General features: G+C 39.6%; 1 protein-coding gene and 1 pseudogene across 6 annotated transcripts in view; both read right to left on the bottom strand.

Moving 5' to 3' along the window:
* Positions 1 to 19,218, bottom strand: part of LOC129483144 (stathmin-like) — a 211,625-nt pseudogene that overhangs the window by 7,823 nt on the left and 184,584 nt on the right.
* The window catches only part of DENND5B (DENN domain containing 5B), a 209,941-nt gene that overhangs the window by 140,729 nt on the left and 49,994 nt on the right, over positions 1 to 19,218 (bottom strand). The window lies entirely within an intron of this gene.

The following is a 19,218-nucleotide window of genomic DNA, read 5'->3' as shown; positions in this document are numbered from 1 at the left end:
CAACACTGTGAATGTATTGAATGCCATTAAATTGTACACTTCAGAATGGTTAACTTTGTTATATAAATTTTGCCTCAATTTTTAAAAATGAAAAAAAGAGTATATGACAAGAAAGATTACTACAGGATTACCAAAGCCATTATATTTTCCCCCATTTGTATGTACATGACACACTGGTTCTATAATGTTTCCCAAGAATAGATCTTGAATCCTAAGACTGCTGTGATGGGGCTCTGAGAGAAGAGATTATAATGTCAGAATACTTAGTTCCTAAGATGTGATTAAGCTTATTTTGTTCATCACTAAAGTGGCATCATAGCATTCTTTCTACCATATTAAAGTAAATGAATCCTAATTAACATCTGTAATAGCTCAGTGGGCCTCTTTGTCTTTTAAGTGAAAACTACTGAGCCCTTTTTTTTTGGATCATGTCATAGAAACATTGGTGGCACAATCCAAGTGGTTAGGAATCAATTAATGCATGGAATAAAAAAAGAGTTGAAAAGACAGTAGTAAACATAGGACTAATTTATGAATTATATTTTTAATGAAATTACCTTTTATTAGGAAACTCTAAGAGGTCTATTTCTCTCCTTTTGAATTTGGGCTTGCCTTGTGACCAGCAGAATATGGCAGAAATGTCACTGTGACAGTCCTAGGTCCAGCCCTTAAGAGAGTCCTGGCAGCTCCTGTTGTTGCTATCTTAGAATTCATTTAAGAAGCCTGGTTGGGACGGGCATGGTGGCTCACACCTGTAATCCCAACACTTTGGGAGGCTGAGGTGGGCAAATCACCTGAGGTCAGGAGTTCGAGACCAGCCTGGCCAACATGGTGAAACCCCATCTCCACCAAAAATACAAAAATTAGCCAGGCGTGATGGCATGTGCCTGTAATCCCAGCTACTTGGGAGGCTGAGGGAGGAGAATCGCTTGAACCTGGAAGGCAGGGGGTTGCAGGGATCCGAGACTGCGCCATTGCACTCCAGCCTCGGCGACAGAGCAAGACTCCATTTAAAAAAAAAAACAGAAGCCTGGGCTGGGCACAGTGGTTCACACCTGTAATCCCAGCACCTTGGGAGGTGGAGGCGGGCAGATCACGAGGTCAGGAGTTCGAGACCAGCCTGGCCAACATGGTGAAACCCCATCTCTACTAAATACACAAAAAATTAGCTGGGCGTGGTGGCACGTGCCTGTAATCCCAGCTACTCGGGAGGCTGAGGCAGGAGAATCACTTGAACCCAGGAGGCAGAGGTTGCAGTAAGCCGAGATTGTGTCATTGCACTCCAGCCTGGGTGACAGGGCGAGACTCCATCTCAAAAAAAAAAAAAAAGAAAAAAAAATATATATATACACACACAGAAGCCTGGGCTAACCTAGAAGAAGAAGAATGACATGCAGAAGTGGGGAGAGGCCTGCCTGGGCCCCAGACTTTAGTCACCCAAGTCAAATGACAGAAGATATTGTGAAAATCCAGCCGCATTAGTTACCCCAGCCGACACCATGTGAAGCAGAACGTCACGTGAATTAGCATTTGATAAATCAGAATTTTAAGAAATAGTATCTCACTGGTGATTTAAGCCACTGTTTGGAGTAGTCTGTCAAACCTTAATAGATAACTCATTTAAACCTCAATAGATAACAAATTTCTTAACAATTTTCGTGTAGACCCATAGATTTAGAATTAGAATTGTATCTCTGCTAGTAATAAACTGACCATCACTTTGATCCCCAAAGAATCTTTTTTTTTTTTTTTCTGAGACAGAGTCTCGTTCTGTGCCCCAGGCTGGAGTGCAGTGGCACAATCTCAGCTCACTGCAACCTCCGCCTCTTGGGTTCAAGCGATTCTCCTGTCTCAGCCTGCTGAGTAGCTGGGATTACAGGTGCATGCTGCCACGTCCGGCTAATTTATTTTTTATTTTAGTAGAGATGGGGTTTCACCGTGTTGCCCAGGCTGGTCTCAAACTCCTGAGCTCAGTCATTCCACATGCCTCGGCCTCCCAAAGTGCTAGGATTACAGGCGTGAGCCACCACACCCGGCCAAACTTTTTCATTTTTGTCAGCCTAGTCATATTATTGAATTATACTGAGCTTGTAGTCAATTAATTCATTTTAAAGCCAATATATAACTACATGCCAAGTATATACTAGGAACTAGAAATACAATGACAGTATACTGCTGCCCTCAAAGACTATGAAATTCCATGATGAAGACAAGTAAACAATTAGAATAGTGAAATAAGTTTTCTAAAAGAGGCATCTACGGTGTGATGACAGAACATAGCAGAAAAGTACTTAACCTGGAATATATAGAAGCTTTCCTAACCAATCCCCCACCAACAACATGGACTGAACAACTGCTTTGTTTCCCTTATAATACATAATAGCTGCTGTCCACAGTGGACCAAATGCTCATGGCCAGTGCACTTCTTCCTCTACTTGAATTTGCTTACCAAGAGCCACTCCTAACCTGTTTAAGCAGCTGTGTATGATACTGAACTCATAACTCAATTAATTCTAAGTAAACCTATGAGGCTGGATGTGGTGGCTCCTGCCTATAATCCCAGCACTTTGGGAGGCCAAGGTGGGGTTTTTGTAAGAAAGACCACAAAATATCCGTCAGTAAATCCTTATTCAAAGTGATGCAGGGTTCACAAGTCCCACCTCCTACCCCAAAAAGAAAAAGCCTTGGTCCTAAAACAAAAGGTTGATGAAAACACACATACATGGTAAGACGGTATGTTTAAAATATGCATGAGAGCTTTTCTTTATGGTTCATCAGGCTTTTCATCAGTTGGTATGGACTACAGCGGAAAAATGGACTTCAACTGCAACAGTCTCAGAAGAGACCAGGCCTATGTGGTGGTTCATGCCTATAATCTCAGCACTTTGGGAGGACGAGGAGAGAGGATTACTTGAGGCCAGGAGCTGGAGACCAGCCTGGGCAACATGGTTAAACCCAGTCTCTACTAAAAATACAAAAATTAGCTGGATGTGGTGCACACGCCTGTAGTCCCAGCTACTTGGGGGGCTGAGGAAGGAGAATCGCTTGAACCTGGGAGGCGGAGGTTGCAGTGACCCGAGACTGTGCCACTGCACTCCAGCCTGGGCAACAGAGTGAGACTCTGTCTCAAAAAAAAATAAATAAATAAAACTGAAAATAAATAAAACATATCTAAAAAGACAGAAGCTAAAATGGGCTATGACCCAATCCAATAAAATCATCAATAGCATAAACAAATTAGAACCGGATTTGTTTACCAAATGATAAAAGGCTGGGATAAAGGCAGCCTTTAACGAGGCAGGCTTTTTTTTTTTTTTTTTTTGAAACAGAGTCTTGCTCTATTGCCCAGGTTGGAGTGCAGAGGTGCAATCTTGGCTCACTGCAACCTCCCGGTTCAAGCGATTCTCCTGCCTCAGCCTACCCCCCACCAATCTCCCCAACCCCTCCACATCCATAGCTGGGACTACAGGTGCACACCACCACACCTGGCTAGTTTTTGTATTTTTAGTAGAGATGGGGTTTCACCATGTTGGCAAGGCTGGTCTCAAACTCCTGACCTCAAGTAATACACCTGCCTCAGCCTCCCAAAGTACTGGCATTACAAGAATGAGCCACCATGCTGGGCCATAAGACAGGTTTTTACTGGTACAAAATCATCCTCCCTATAAAATAAGCTCTATGAAAAGCAAGAACTTTGTCTCTTTTTGCTCACTGATCTGCCCCTCTCACTAACAGGGCCTAGAAGGCCTGGAATAAATAAAGGCCCTCAATAATTATTTAAAAGTTGAAAGAATCAATTGAATGAGCTAGCCACGATACTCTGTGACATTTACAAAAGAAGGAATATCCTTGAAATTTAAGAAAAAACAAAAACAAAGAAAAAGAAAAAAAAAGAAATTTGAGCAAGGTAAGCTTAGGATAAGCGGAGGACAGTGTGACTTGACACATCAACTTAGAGCCCCAGTTTTCTATAGTCCTCTTAACTCCCACCATCTGAGAGCCCTACTCTCTTACTGATTCTCTCACCATTTCTCAGGCCTTTGTCCCGGTTCTCTTGCTCCCTTCCATGCTCCTTTCTTCACCTACTAAAATTATACGCCTCAAGAGAACATACACAAATGACCAATAGGCACATGAAAAGATGCAACATCATCAGTCATTAGGGAAATACAAATCGAAACCACAATGAAATACCACTTCACACCCACTTGCATGACCAAAATAGAAAAGACAGACATTAACACATGTTGGCTTAGATGTAAAGAAATTGGAACCCTCATCCATTGCTGGTGGAAATGTAAAATAATAACTGCTTTGAAAAAGTCTGCTAATTCTTCAAGTGGTTAAACATAGTATATACCCAACATCAATGAAAACATGTTTGTCCATGCAAAAATCTGAATGTTCATAGCAGCATTATTCATAATAGCCCGAAAGTAGACACAACCTAAATCTATGAATGAAAAACGAAAATATACTTCTATAAAATAGAATATCTGGCCATAAATAGGAATGTAGTACTGATAGGTGCTACAATGTGGATGAATCTTGAAAATATTATGCAAAGTGAAAGATGTCAGACACATACTGTACAATTCTATTTATATGAAATACCAGAATAGGCAAATTTACAGAGATATAAAGAATATGTGTTGCCAGGAGCTGAGTGAAGGGGAGAATGGGGAGTGAACACAGGTATGGTGTTTCTTTTGTGGCTGATGAAGATGTTCTAAAATTTATTGTGGGATGGTTGCACAACTCTGTGAATATATGCACAGCAACTGAATTGTTTGCTTTAAATGGTGCATTTGATATGTATACGTTAATAATATCTCAATAAAGCCATTTCAAAAAATTCTATGAGGTCAGGCACAGTGGCTCACACTATCATCCCAGCACTTTGAGAGGCCGAGATGGGTGGATGGGCTTGAGATGAGGAGCTCATGACCAGCCTGGGCAGCATGGAGAAACCCCTTCTCTACAGAAAAATATAAAAATTAGCCAGGTGTGGTAGCAAGTGCCTGTGGTCCCAGCTACTCCAGAGGCTAAGGTGGGATAATCGCTTAAGCCCAGGAGGCAGAGGTCGCAGTGAGCTGAGATTGCACCATTGCACTCCAGTCTGGGCAGTGGAAGTGAAACCCTGTCTCGAATAAATTTTTTTAAAAATTCTATTAATACTTTAAGGGCAAGTTTAAATGTGATCTTCTCCCTATTTCTCACCTCACCCAGTTAACATTAATAATTTCCTCTGTGCTATCAAACCAGTTGTTATTACAGTCTGTTAGTTATATATTACCTATATTAGAACCCAGGCTAGTAAAAAACTTATTCAAATTTCTTTACATCCCCCCGCACAAGGCAGAATTCGATACAGTTCATTACACGGGGTAAGTACCTAACATGTCTTTCTTTACTACAGAAATAATTACATTTACCCATTAAAATGTCACAAACAGTTAATGGTTATGCTAAGATTCACCTCAAATGACAACATGAAAGGATTGGGAAGCTCTCATGGCAGAAGAGAAGAAACTAGATAAACTCTGCATTTGACCCAGAAAATATGTCAAATCCTATGATCTTGTCTAAAGTTCAACAGTGCCCTGTGGCTATATATTCTAGTGCTAAGTTTTACAACCTTTCTTTCCTTTAGAAATATTCACATGATGTGAATGCTGAGGCATAAATAAATAAAAGAAATATTCACTTGAGCAAATAATCCACAAGAATCTTTTAAGAAGTAGTCTCTGCACAGATTAGGGGAGACTAAAGAGACATAATTAAATGCAATGTGGTATCCTGGATTGGACAGTGGAACAGAAAAAGGGTATTAGTGGAAAAATTCGTGAAATCCAAATGAAGCCTGGAGTTTAGTTAATAGTATTATTCCAATGTTAATTTCTTAGTTTTGATCAATGTACCATGGTTATGTGAAATGTTAACATTTGGAGAAACTGGGTGAAGGGTAAACAGGAATTCTACACCGTCTTTGGAACTCTTCCGCAAATCCAAAGTTATTTCAAAATACAGTTGTGACTCTACTGTGAATTAAGGCAAAGAAGGCTACATTCATCTAAAGTATTTTCATATTCATCCATTTAACAAATTATTTTGTGCCTGCTATGAACATAACATCATGGGATGACTCTGGGAACAAAACAAAGATTCCTGCCACCATGGTGCTTATAGTTCAGTAGGGAAAGCAGGCAATAAACAATAAACATAATAAATAAGTTACATGGTATGAGAGAGGGTGATATGGAAAAACACGACAGTAAAGCAGCATTGAGCGATCAGCAGCGGGAAGCAGGTGGAGAATCACAATTTTAAAAATAGTCATCTGGAAAGGACTCACTAACACAGGGCACTGAGGCAGACATGAAGGAGGTGAGACAGTGAGCCGAAAGATCCATGGGGGGAAGAGCTTTCCAAGCAACCAGAACAGCTAAAGCAAAGATCATAAGACAAGAGCATGCTCAGATTGTCTGGAAAATAGCAAGACAACAGCAATATAATGAGTGAAGAGGAGAGAAAGCTCCAGAGGTTACAGGTGGCCAGATCATATGAGGGATCTGGCTTTTCCTCTGAACAAATGGGAGGCCACTGGAGACTTTCAAACAGAGGAATGCTGTGCTTTGACTTAATGCTTTAAAAGAATCACTCCAGGCTGGGCGCGGTGGCTCACGCCTATAATCCCAGCACTTTGGGAGGCCGAGGTGGGTGGATCATGAGGTCAGGAGTTCAAGACCAGCCTGGCCAACATGGTGAAACGCTGTCTCTACTAAAAATACAAAAATTAGCTGGGCATGGTGGCCCGCACCTGTAATCCCAGCTACTTGGGAGGCTGAAGCAGGAGAACTGCTTGAACCCGGGAGGCGGAGGTTGCAGTGAGCTGAGATCATGCCACTACACTCTAGTCTGGGTGACAGAGCAAGACTCCATTTGGGAAAAAAAAAATCACTCTGGCAGCTGTATTAATAATAGGCTTTATGCAACATCACCTATATCGTATTCTTGGAAAAAACGTTTAATGTGAATCTAATTCTGAGGAAACAATCAGGCAATTCCACAACGTGGGATAGTCTGCAAGACAATATTCCTAGACTCTTTAAATTAAAAACAGTCAGTGTCAAGAAAAACAAAACACGTGAGGGGGATTATTTTAGATTAACAAGGCCATAACAACCGAACACAATGAACAACCTTGATTGAAATCCTAAACAGGGGAATGTATTAATTTCCAATGGCTGCTGTAACAAATGACCTCAAACGATATGGCTTGAAACTTATTCTTTCACGGTTCTGGAGGCCAGAAGTCAGAAATCAGTATTACTGGTCTGAAATCAAGGTGTCAGCAAGGCCGAATTCCCTCCAGAGGGTCTAGGGGAAAATTCATTTCTTGTTTCTTCCAAGTTCTGGTTGCTATGGGCATTCTTTGGCTTACAGCTGCATCACTCCAAACTCTGCCTGTCTTCACATCACTTCCTCCTGTGTGTCAAACCTCCCTTTGCCTCTCTCTAGAAGGGTGCATGTGATAGCATTTAGAGCCAACCAGGATAATCTCCATATCTCAAGATCCTGAATCACATCTGTAAAGATATTTTTTTTTCCAAATAATGTTAACATTCAAGTTCCAGGTATTAGGACCTGACATTTAATCTACCTAAGAGGTAAAAGTATCTCTGACCAAGGTACAGCAGTGGAGATAGTGAGATGCATTTGAATTCTGGATATATTTTGAAGGGTGAGGCAATAATACTAACAGACCAAACATGGAGTATGATAGAAAGAGAGGAATAAAGAAAGGGTGCAAGGCTTTTGAGAGACTGCACTGTCAACTGACAAAGGGAAGATTACATTTCTGAGGAAACAATAGGAATCCAGTTTTGAACATACTGATTTTGAGATGCCAATTCTAACTGGAGATGTTAAGACAGCAGTCAGATAAATTTAAGTCTGGATTTCAGGAGAGAGGTCTGGGCTAGAGAGGTAGATTTAGGACTCATTTGTAAAGAGCTGATGTTGGATCATATTAAAGTCATGAGGGTCAGGCACGGTGGCTCACCCCTGTAATCCCAGCACTTCGGGAGGCCGAGGCAGGCGACCACCTGAGGTCAGGAGTCCAAGAGCAGCCTGGCCAACATGGCGAAACCCTGTCTCTACTAAAAAAGCACAAAAATTGGCTGGGTCTGGTGGCAGGTGCCTGTAATCCCAGCTACTCAGGAAGCTAAGGTAGGGTGAATTGCTTGAACCCGGGAGGCAGAGGTTGCAGTGAGCCAAGATAGCGCCACTAAACTCCAGCTTGGGCAACAGAGTGAGACTCTGTCTCAAAAAAAAAAAAAAAAAAAAGGCATGAGGTATTGGATGAGATAACCAAGGGAGAAAATGATGACAGCAATCTATGAAATCACAAGATGCCTGACAGGGCAGAAAAAAACCAGAGAAAATCTTATAACCTCAGCCATCCTAAGATTGGATGGACCCAGCAGTTCTCTAAGAAAACTGCATCCAAAGGAGTCTACAGCACTCAAAGATCTTGGAAGATTTTCTGGTTCCCCTCAATTTAAAAATGTATGCAGCTAATCAAATGGCAGGTCCAGGATCCCTGAGATAGGAAACTTAGAACCAATATTCCACTTAAACACTCCACAAAAGCATTCCAAGTCCTACCAAAATAATTCAACAGCCATCACTCAAGAAAATATCCTTTAGGCTGGGCACGGTGGCTCACGCCTCACTTTGGGAGACCAAGGTGGGTGGATCGCTTGAGCCCTGGAGTTCAAAACCAGCCTGGGCAACATGGTGAAACCCCATCTCTACTAAAAATACAAAAATTGGCCAGTCTCATAACCCAGTCTCAAAATAAATAAATAAAAATTTAAAAATAATTTTTTCAAAAAAGAAAACATCCTTTAAAAAATGCCCAAGATAAAATCACATCAGTTTTTATTAAGAATCTCTTACATTTTTTGTGGCACATATACACCATGGAATACTATGCAGCCATAAAAAATGATGAGTTCGTGTCCTTTGTAGGGACATGGATGAAACTGGAAAACATCATTCTCAGTAAACTATCGCAAGGACAAAAAACCAAACACCGCATGTTCTCACTCATAGGTGGGAATTGAACAATGAGAACTCATGGACACAGGGAGGAGAACATCACGCTCCGGGGACTGTTGTGGGGTGGGGGGAGGGGGGAGGGACAGCATTAGGAGATATACCTAATGCTAAATGACGAGTTAATGCGTGCAGGAAATCAACATGGCACATGGATACATATGTAACAAACCTGCACATTGTGCACATGTACCCTAAAACCTAAAGTATAATAAAAAAAATAAAAAAAAGAATAAATAAGTATAAATAAATAATATGGATCAAAAAAAAAGAATCTCTTACATTTTTAAAACATAGTGATAAAAACTGCTATAATTGCCATATGAATAGCCATTGCTTAAAATTCTGCATTCTCCCAAAAATGCACTTAGCACTTTTTTATTTTATTATTGCTTCCAGAAGAAAGATCTAGAAACTTTGTGTTATACAAATTAAATCAATTTTAATGAAACTGAATACAATTGGACATGTTAACTAAATGAAAACATACTAGTCACATATCTAAAGAGGAGCAACATTTTAAAAAAACAGTATATGCGGCCGGGCGCAGTGGCTCATGCCTGTAATCCCAGTACTTTGGGAGGCTGAGGCAGGCAGATCACTTGAGGTCAGGAGTTCAAGACCAGCCTGGCCAACATGCTGAAACCCTGTCTCTACTAAAAATACAAAAATTAGCTGGGCGTGGTGGCGCATGACTGTAGTCCCAGCTACTTGGGAGGCTGAGGCAGGAGAATGGCTTGAACCCAGGAGGTGGACGTTGCAGTGAGCCAAGATCATGCCATTGCACTTCAGCCTGGGTGACAGAGCAAGACTCCATCTCAAAAATAAAAATAAAAATAAAAACAATATATGAATCAGTTTCAGGATTATTTGTGAAAAGTGAAACACTGTATACAATATTTTGAATATGCAAACATTTTTCTAGAAAGAAGGTTCAAAACATTTTACTATATTCTCAATGGGATCCATTATTCCAACATAGTTTAAAACTCTCAGGTTTGAATTAACATTACTAAAGACCTGAAAATGAAAATAAACCATAGTTGAATATGTCAGCACTGAAAAAATATTAAATTTTAAAAATAGAATACACATTTTCACACTCTTTAAAAGTAATTATACTAAACAAAGAAGGGAAATTTGGCAAGTTAGAGCCATGTTCAGACATAATGAAAATTATTTAATGAAAAAAGTCTCCAAAGAATTTCCTTAACAAAATAAGTACATTTACTTCTGAAAGCTTTAAGCCTTAGAGGAACCCAAGCCTGGGATCTCAAGTTTAAGGTGCTGCTATCAAAGTTGCCAGTGAGGTAATCAGCTAAAATCTTCCTATTTCTAGTAATCAGCCAAGATTCATCTCCTATTTTACTCTAGGGATCTAAAAAGGGCTTTTAAATTATAATAAGAATGGGTAAAATTGAGAAAGGTCTGAAACACCAAAAGTAAGCAGAAACAGGCTAAGTAATTATTTTCAACACAGTTCATTATGCAGTGTTCAAAGAAATGCATGCTTTCCTGAATTAAAAAGTTCTTAATACATTTAACATTAGGCATAATGTTGACTCAAAGTCTCTTTGGCTCTACACACATTACCTAACACTTTTATATCTTACTATGAGTTAATTACTGTTCTTAGAACTAACTTTTTTTTTTCCTTTTTACTTTGAGACGGAGTCTCGCTCTGTCACCCAGGCTGGAGTGCAATGGTGCAGGCTTGGCTCACTGCAATCTCCATCTCCTGGGTTCAAGCGATTCTCCTGCCTCAGCCTCCTGAGTAGCTGGGATTACAGGTGCATGCCACTACGCCCTGCTAAGTTTCGTACTTTTAGTAGAGGCAGTTTCGTACTTTTAGTAGAGACAGTGTTTCGCCATGTTGGCCAGGCTGGTCTTGAACTCCTGACCTCAAGGGATCTGCCTCAGCCTCCCAAAGTGCTGGGATTACAGGCGTGAGCCACCGTGCCCAGCCAGCACTAACTTGTATTAACTGACTTAATTTACATATACTATGGTAAAATGATTTTTTTTTTTCCTGAGATGAACTCCTTGGACTGACAATAAGTACTATAGGTTTACTTCAGGGTTTGAGTCAGAAGTTACTTCCACAAGAAAAGCCTTTTAAGTTCTGATTCCTGGCATCATGCTATTGTGGCTATAGTCAACCTAGAATTACATTCCTTCCAGAATGAATTGAAGAATCTCATTAAGTTCAAAATTCACTTAAATACTGATGGACCCTGCAACTGCCTTGATCTCTCCAGTAGAAATTGAGCTTATATCTCCATTCTACTCACTACAACAGAAAAGCTGGAACTGGCCTAAAAGTAAAATCAGAATAGAGAGATATTTGTAGGCTACTTATCTGGAGACATGAAGGTCTTCAGCCAGACCTTATAGAGAATTACTTCACTTATTCAGGTAATGTTTATGGAGCCATTTCACTGTGCTGTGTACTGGAAATATAATAGAGAATAAAAAAATACACCGGGGACAAAAAATAACAAATGCCTGCTCTCATGGAATTTCCAGTTTGGGGAGAAGACTGACATTAATCAAAGGATTGCAATTATGATTATATGGCTATAAGGTGAGATAATTCTCTGAAAGAAAGAAGCACAGTTTACTTAATGTTGATTAAAATAAAGGGGTGGCATGGAGTACTCTGGGATGTCAGAGACTTCCCTGAGTGACAGATGCCTGACCTAGGACTTAAAGAATAGTTAGTCATTAATTAGGCAAAGACTGGGGGATAGGGGGAGTAGGTAAGAAGCATTCCAAAATCAAAATAAGCCCAATGTGTCTGGAGGGCAAAGATATAGGAAGAGAGGGGAGGTTTAAGCAAGAAGGTGGGCAGGGCTTGCTAACATATTTAGGCTCACAGACCTCAATATAATAGCAATGGAAAAACCACTGAGGTGGTTTTAAGTGGTGTAGAAGAGACCAGGCAGGGAGGGGGAAAAATTCTCATTTTAAAAAGATCATTCTGGCTTCACTATAGAGAACACAGATGGGAGAATGGTCAGAATAGACCTGTGAGAAAATTAGTGAGTTATATAGTAGTGAAATAGGGAGGTGAGGGAATGATAGAGAGAAGCGGGGAGATTTGAGACCTATATAGGAGATAAAATTGATGGTACCTGATAAGTTAATGAGGATAAAATTAGATATGGGGGATTGGGAAAAATGAAGTATTCAGAACTTCTAAGTTTCTGGCTTTGGCAACTAGTTAGATTGAGGTACTAACTTGTTCAAAAAGGGAAGACTGGCTGGGCGCAGTGGCTCACGCCTGTAATCTTTGGGAGGCCGAGGTGGGCGGATCACGAGGTCAGGAGATCGAGACCACGGTGAAACCCCGTCTCTACTAAAAATACAAAAAATTAGCCGGGCATGGTGGCGGGCACCTGTAGTCTCAGCTACTCGGGAGGCTGAGGCAGGAGAATGGCGTGAACCCGGGAGGCGGAGCTTGCAGTGAGCCGAGATCGCGCCACTGCACTCCAGCCTGGGTGAGAGAGCAAGACTCTGTCTCAAAAAAAAAAAAAAAAAAGGGAAGACTGGAAGAGGATCTGGTTTGAAATCAAAGACAGCATGTTCCATCTCAGATATGTTGATGGTTATTTCACTGGCTGAATATTTTGTACAATGAGAGAAAAGGTTACCGTGGGACCAGAAGGCCCAGGATCAAGTTCTGGGTTCGGACATTACAAACAGGACTCTGATTTGAACAAGTCACAGTTTGTAGGCATCGGTTTTCTGAGGCTTATTGACTTGGACTACATCGCCTGCAGTTCCTTCCTACGCTGTGGAGACGAAGAGCTTGCACAAGTCATTGGATAATCATCCTTTTGATCTGATTAAAGAAATTACATGTAAATAACCTCACATTAAATATTGTGAGCTATTAAATATTGTTAAAATACGAATGCTTAAATTTGCCCTCCTATTACAGTAGGCTTTCCAAATCCACAGTTCTGCATCTGAAGATATGACCAACTGTGGATTGAAAATATTTGAAGAAAAAAAAAAACAATTTAAAAAGCCAATACAACTACAAAAAATACAGTACAACAAATAAAAAAATACAGTACATGCTATTTACATGGCATTTACATTGTATTAGCTATTATAAGTAATCTAGAAATGATTTTTGTTGTTAAAACTTATACTTTGGCACATGTATACATATGTAACAAACCTGCACATTGTGCACATGTACCCTAAAACTTAAAGTATAATAATAAAATTAAAAATAATAAATAAAATAAATAAACTTACTTTATTTTCTTGAATGTTCATATTACGCTTTTTGTCACTATCCATACTGCTTTTAAACCTGAGCCACTTTGTGGTTTTAGCCTCAGTATAATAATCATCCCCTCACTTTTAGAATTCCTTTTCCCTTATCACTTTGCTTTGTATGGTTTCTATAAAACAAAGACCTTGGAAAATCAACATTTGCTGTGAACTCAAGAGATTACACAAGCAGTGCCCAAATCAGCAGGATTAGGCAGGTGAAACCAGTGGGATGGCAGATACACTATGATGTTTTTGACCACAATGCAGTTGTGTGCATGTCTAAAAGGTCATACTGATTCACTATTAGAAAAAAGATCACATGTAGGTTGACCAGGGAGGTCTATCCACAGCACTGTGTGAACTGTGGTAGGGTAGGCAGTATACAACATTCATGGATGAAACACCTCGCTAACTGCTTTCCTAAAAATTATCTATTGTCTAAAAGACAAACATCTAGGCTTTTTGGTGTTTTTTTTTTTCTTTAACTTATGAAGATTCGAGTCACAATATGTTAGTTCTTCTGGTTTAAAATGAAAGTAACTGGCTATGGTAATGTAGAGAAGACAGATGACTGCATCAGAATATTTAAGACTTAAATTTTGAGTTACCTCACCTTATAAAAATATATATCAATATACTAAAGACTCAACAAAGATCCAGGATGTACAATATTTAAAAATACATTTCTCTTGGATCAGCACCAAAAATAATCAGTTTCTGTTCAACCTGTGTCAAGTTTTTTTCTTGTTGGTTTTCTGAGGCGGAGTCTCACTTTGTGGCTCAGGCTGGAGTGCAGTGGTGCGATCTCGGGTTACTGCAACCTCTGCCTTCCAGGTTCGAGCGATTCTCATTGCCTCAGCCTCCCAAGTAGCTGGGATTACAGACATGTGCCATGATACTCAGCTTTTTATTTTTATTTTTACTTTTATTTTGTATTTTTAGTAGAGACAGGGTTTCACCATGTTGGCCAAGCTGGTCTCGAACTCCTGACCTCAAGTGATCTGCCTGCCTCAGCCTCCCAAAGTCATGTCAAGTTTTTAGGTCTAGGCAAGTTAAAATTATTTCTGATAAAAATCATGAGCTCCACAAAAATAATTAAAGATATATCCAAACACCTTTCAAATACATTCTGATATCAGGTCAGGCATTTCACTTGAAAGAACGTAACAGTAACTACCTTACCACTGAATTTTTGTAGTAAGACGTTTTAAGTCAATTTTGTCTTATGGGAATATTTTACATCTTGCACGAAGGAGCCATTGGTACTTAGACACTTAAAATTACTAGAACCATTAAGACTGAGGTGAAGAATTTGTATAGCCTTCCACCATTACAAAGAGGTAGTGATAGATACTTGTCCTCCTGGCAATATCAAATGCCGTTTCTTCGAAGTTGTTTTTCAGCCCTGGTTTGATATAATGGTTCATCAGGAGGAGTTCTAGGTTATCTTTGCTGTCTCCTTTCCCAGCAGCAAGATGCAAAGGGGTCAAGAGGCTTTGGTTTGATTAACTGGGTGTGGCAGCGTGTGCCTGTAGTCCCAGCTACTTGGGAGGCTGAGGCAGGAAGATCGCTTGAACCCGGGAGGTGGAGGTTGCAGTGAGCGCCGATGGCACCACTGCACCCCAGCCTGGGTGACAGAGCAAGACTCTGTCTCAAAAAAAAAAAGGCTTTTGTTTGGGCATTGATATCTGCATCACGTTGAGGTAAGAAAGAAGCCACTCTGGTACCACTTGCAAGTACTGTGCAGAGGTGTCCAGCCATCCACCATCACTGCATGAACATCTGCCTCTTGTGCTATCAGCTCAGGGACCTAAGTGTCCACTGTAGGCTACTCAGTGAACACTAGGGATAAAGATATACTCATGGCTTCCTGTCTGACCCAGCACAGTCCCAGTGGTGATAGCCACAGGGGTGACTCTGTCACCCCACTCCACCTCCAGGTGAATTAACACAGAGAAAGAGACACACACACACACACACACACACTCTGACTCAGTTTGTTTGGGAGAAAGTAAGGGAAGAGAACCAGCGTCTCTGCCTGGTAATCCAGAGAATTCATCCAGGTCTTATCCGAAACTACCAAGGCGGTAACTCTACAAATCCGCAAGAACCACAGGTTACTGGGCTTGGGGTGTCCCCTAATGCAGATACGGCTTAGATCACAATACCCAAGTTCAAATACCTGGAAAGTCTTCCTAAGAAGAACAGGTAAAAAAAAGTCTAGACTGCAAAGACTACAATAAATACCTGACTCTTCAATGCCCAGACACCAACAAACATCCGCAAGTATCAAGACCATCCAGGAAAACATGACCTCACCAAATGAACTAAATAAGGCAGCAAGGACCAATCTTGGAGAAACAGAGATATGTGACTGATATGGTTTGAATCTGTATCCCCACCAAATATCATGTCAAATTATCTCCAATGTTGGAGGTGGGGCCTGGTGGGAGGCGACTGGATGAGTGTGGTCCTTGATGAATGGTTTAGCACCATCCCCTCGGTTTAGCACCATCCCCTCGGTACTGTTCTCCTGATAGTGAGTTATCGCAAGATCTGGTTGTTTAGAAGTGTGTAGCACCTCTCCACCCCTCTTCCTCCTGCTTCTAATCATATGAGACGTCTTGCTACCCACTGTGACTTCCACCATGACTCTAAGTTACCTGAGGCACCCCCAGAAGTCGAGCACATGTCAGAATCATGTTTCCTGTACAGCCTGTGGAAACATAGGCCAATTAAACCGCTTTTATTTATAAATTTCCCAGTCTCAGATATAGCAATGCGAGAATGGACTAATACAGTGACCTTTCAGACAGAGAATTCAAATAGCTGTTTTGAGAAAACTCAACAAAAAATTCAAGATAACACAGAGAAGGAGTTCAGAATTCTATCAGATAAATTTAACAAAGAGATTTAAATAATTAAAAAGAACCACGCAGAAATTCTGGAGTTGAAATATGCAACTGCCATATTGAAGAATGCATCAGTTTTTTAATAGCAGAAGGATCAAGCAGAAGATTTAGTGAGCCTGAAGACAGACTATTTGAAAATACAGTCAGAGGAGACACAAGAAAAAAGAATAAGAATGAAGTCCACCTACAGGATCTAGAAAATAGCCTCAAAAGGGCAAACGTAAGAGTTATTGGTCTTAAGGAAGAGGCAGAAAAAGAGATAGGAATAGAAGGTTTATTTAAAAAAAAAAGTTTATTCAAAGAAATAATAGCAGAGAACTTCCCAAACCTAGAAAAGGTTATCAATATCCAAATATAAGATTATAGAACACCAAGCAGATTTAACCCAAAGAAAGCTATCTCAAGGCATTTAATAATCAAACTCCCAAAGGCCAAGGATAAAGAAAGAATCCTAAGAGCAGCAACAGAAAAGAAGCAATACACAAATGAACTCCAATACATTTGGCAGCAGATTTTCAGTGGAATCCTTACAGGCCAGGAGAGAGTTGCATAACATATTTAAAGTGCAAAAGGAAAAAAACTTTAACCCCAAAATAATTTATCTGGCTAAAATATACTTCAAACATAGAGAAATAAAGACTTTCCCAGACAAACACAACTGAGGGATTTCATCAACACCAGACCTAGCCTAGAAGAAATGCTAACAGGTATACTTCAATCAGAAAGAAAAGGACATTAATGAGCATTAAGAAATTATCTCAAGGTACAAAACTCACTGGTAACAGTAATTATATAGAGAAACACAGAATAACACTGTAACTGTGGTGTGTAAATTACTCTTAAGTAGACTAAAAGATAAATTAAAAATAACTACAACAACTTTTCAAGACACAGACAGCACAATAAGATATAAATAAAAACAACAAAAAGTTAGCAGGGAGATGAAGTTAAGGCGTAGAGTTTTTATTAGTTTTCTTTTTGCTTGTGTGTTTATGCAAACAGTGTTAGGCTATTAGTGTAAAATAATAGGTTATAAGATAGTATTTGCAAGCCTCATGGTAACCTCTAATCAAAAAACATAAAACAGATACGCTGAAAATAAAAAATAAGAAATTAAAATCATACCACCAGAGAAGATTACCTTCACTAAAAGGAAGACAGGAAGGAAGGATGGAAGACAAGACCCACAAAACAACCAGAAAATAAGTAACAAAATGTAAGGAGTAAGCTCTTGCTCATCAATAATAACACTGAATGTAAATGGACTAAATTCTCCAATAAAAAGACAGAGTGGCTGAAGGGATTAAAAAAACAAAAAACAAACCAAAAAACAAGACTCAGTGATCTGTTGCCTATAAGAAGCACACTTCACCTACAAAGACACACATAGACTGAAAATAAAGGGATGGAAAAACACATTCCATGAAAATGGAAATCAAAAAAGACTAGGAGTAGCTATACGTATATCAGATGAAACAGATTTCAAGAAAAAAACTGTAAGAAGAGAAAAAGAAGGTCACTATATAATGATAAAAGGGGCAAGTCAGCAAGAAGATGCAACAACTGTAATTGTATATGGACCCAACACTGGAGCACCCAGACACATAAAGCAAATATTGTTACAGCTAAAAAGAGAGAGACCCCAATATAGTAATAGCTGGTAACTTCAACATCTCATTTTCAGCATTGGACAGATCTTCCAGAGAGAAAATCAATGAACATCAGACTTAATCTGTACTACAGACCAAATGGACCTAATAGATACATACGTAACATTTCATCCCAAAGCTGCAGAGTACACATTCTTTTCCTCAGCACATGCATCATTCTCAAGGATGGACCATATGTTATGTCACAAAACAAGTATTAAAACATTAAAAAAAACTGAAATAATATAAAGCATCTTCTCTGCCCACAATAGAATAAAACTAGAGATCAGTAACAAGTGGGATTATTGAAAATTTTCTTGAAATAAATGATAAAGGAAACAACATACGAAAAACTAAGAGATACAACAAAAGCAGTACTGAGAGGCAAGTTTATAGCTGTAAGTGCCTATATCAAAAAAGAAGAAAAAACCTCAAATAAACAACCATTTAATGATGTATATTAAAGAACTAGAAAAGCAAGAGCAAGCCAAACCCCAAATTAGTAGAAGAAATAATAAAAATCAAGCCAGGCACGGTGGCTCACGCCTGTAATCCCAGCACTTTGGGAGGCTGACACAGGTGGATCACTTGACGTCAGGAGTTCAAGACAAGCCTGGACAACTTGGTGAAACCCCATCTCTACTAAAAATACAAAAAACTAGCTGGGCATGGTGGTATGCACCTGTAATCTCAGTTACTCGGGAGGCTGAGGCAGGAGGATAGCTTGAACCTGGGAGGCGGAGGTTGTAGTGAGCCAAGATTGTGCCACTGCACTCCAGGGTGGGCAACAGAGTGAGATTTCATCTCAAAATACAAAACAAAAAAAAATAAATAAAGATTAGAGCAGAAATAAGTGAAACTGAAACAAAAAAAATACAAAACTTCAATGAAACAAAAGGTTTTTGGTTTTTTTTTTGAAAAAAAAATTGAAAAACTGCTAGACGGACTAAGAAAAAGAGAAGACACAACTAAGTAAAATCAGAGATTAAGAAGGAAACATTCAACTGACACCACAGAAATTCAAAGGATCATTAGTGGCTGCTATGACCAACTACATGCCAATAAATAAGAATATCTTGAGAAAATGGATAAATTCCTAGATACTACAACCTACCATGATTGAACCATGAAGAAATCCAAAACCTGAACAAACCAATAACAAGCAACAACATCAAAGCCATAATAAAAAACCTCCCAGTAAAGAAAAGCCTGGGACTTGATGGCTTCACTACAGAAGTCTACCA

Source organism: Symphalangus syndactylus, chromosome 5 (genome assembly GCF_028878055.3).
Source record: "Symphalangus syndactylus isolate Jambi chromosome 5, NHGRI_mSymSyn1-v2.1_pri, whole genome shotgun sequence".
NCBI classification, from domain to species: Eukaryota; Metazoa; Chordata; class Mammalia; order Primates; family Hylobatidae; genus Symphalangus; species Symphalangus syndactylus.
This window is presented reverse-complemented; position numbering and strand designations above follow the sequence as displayed.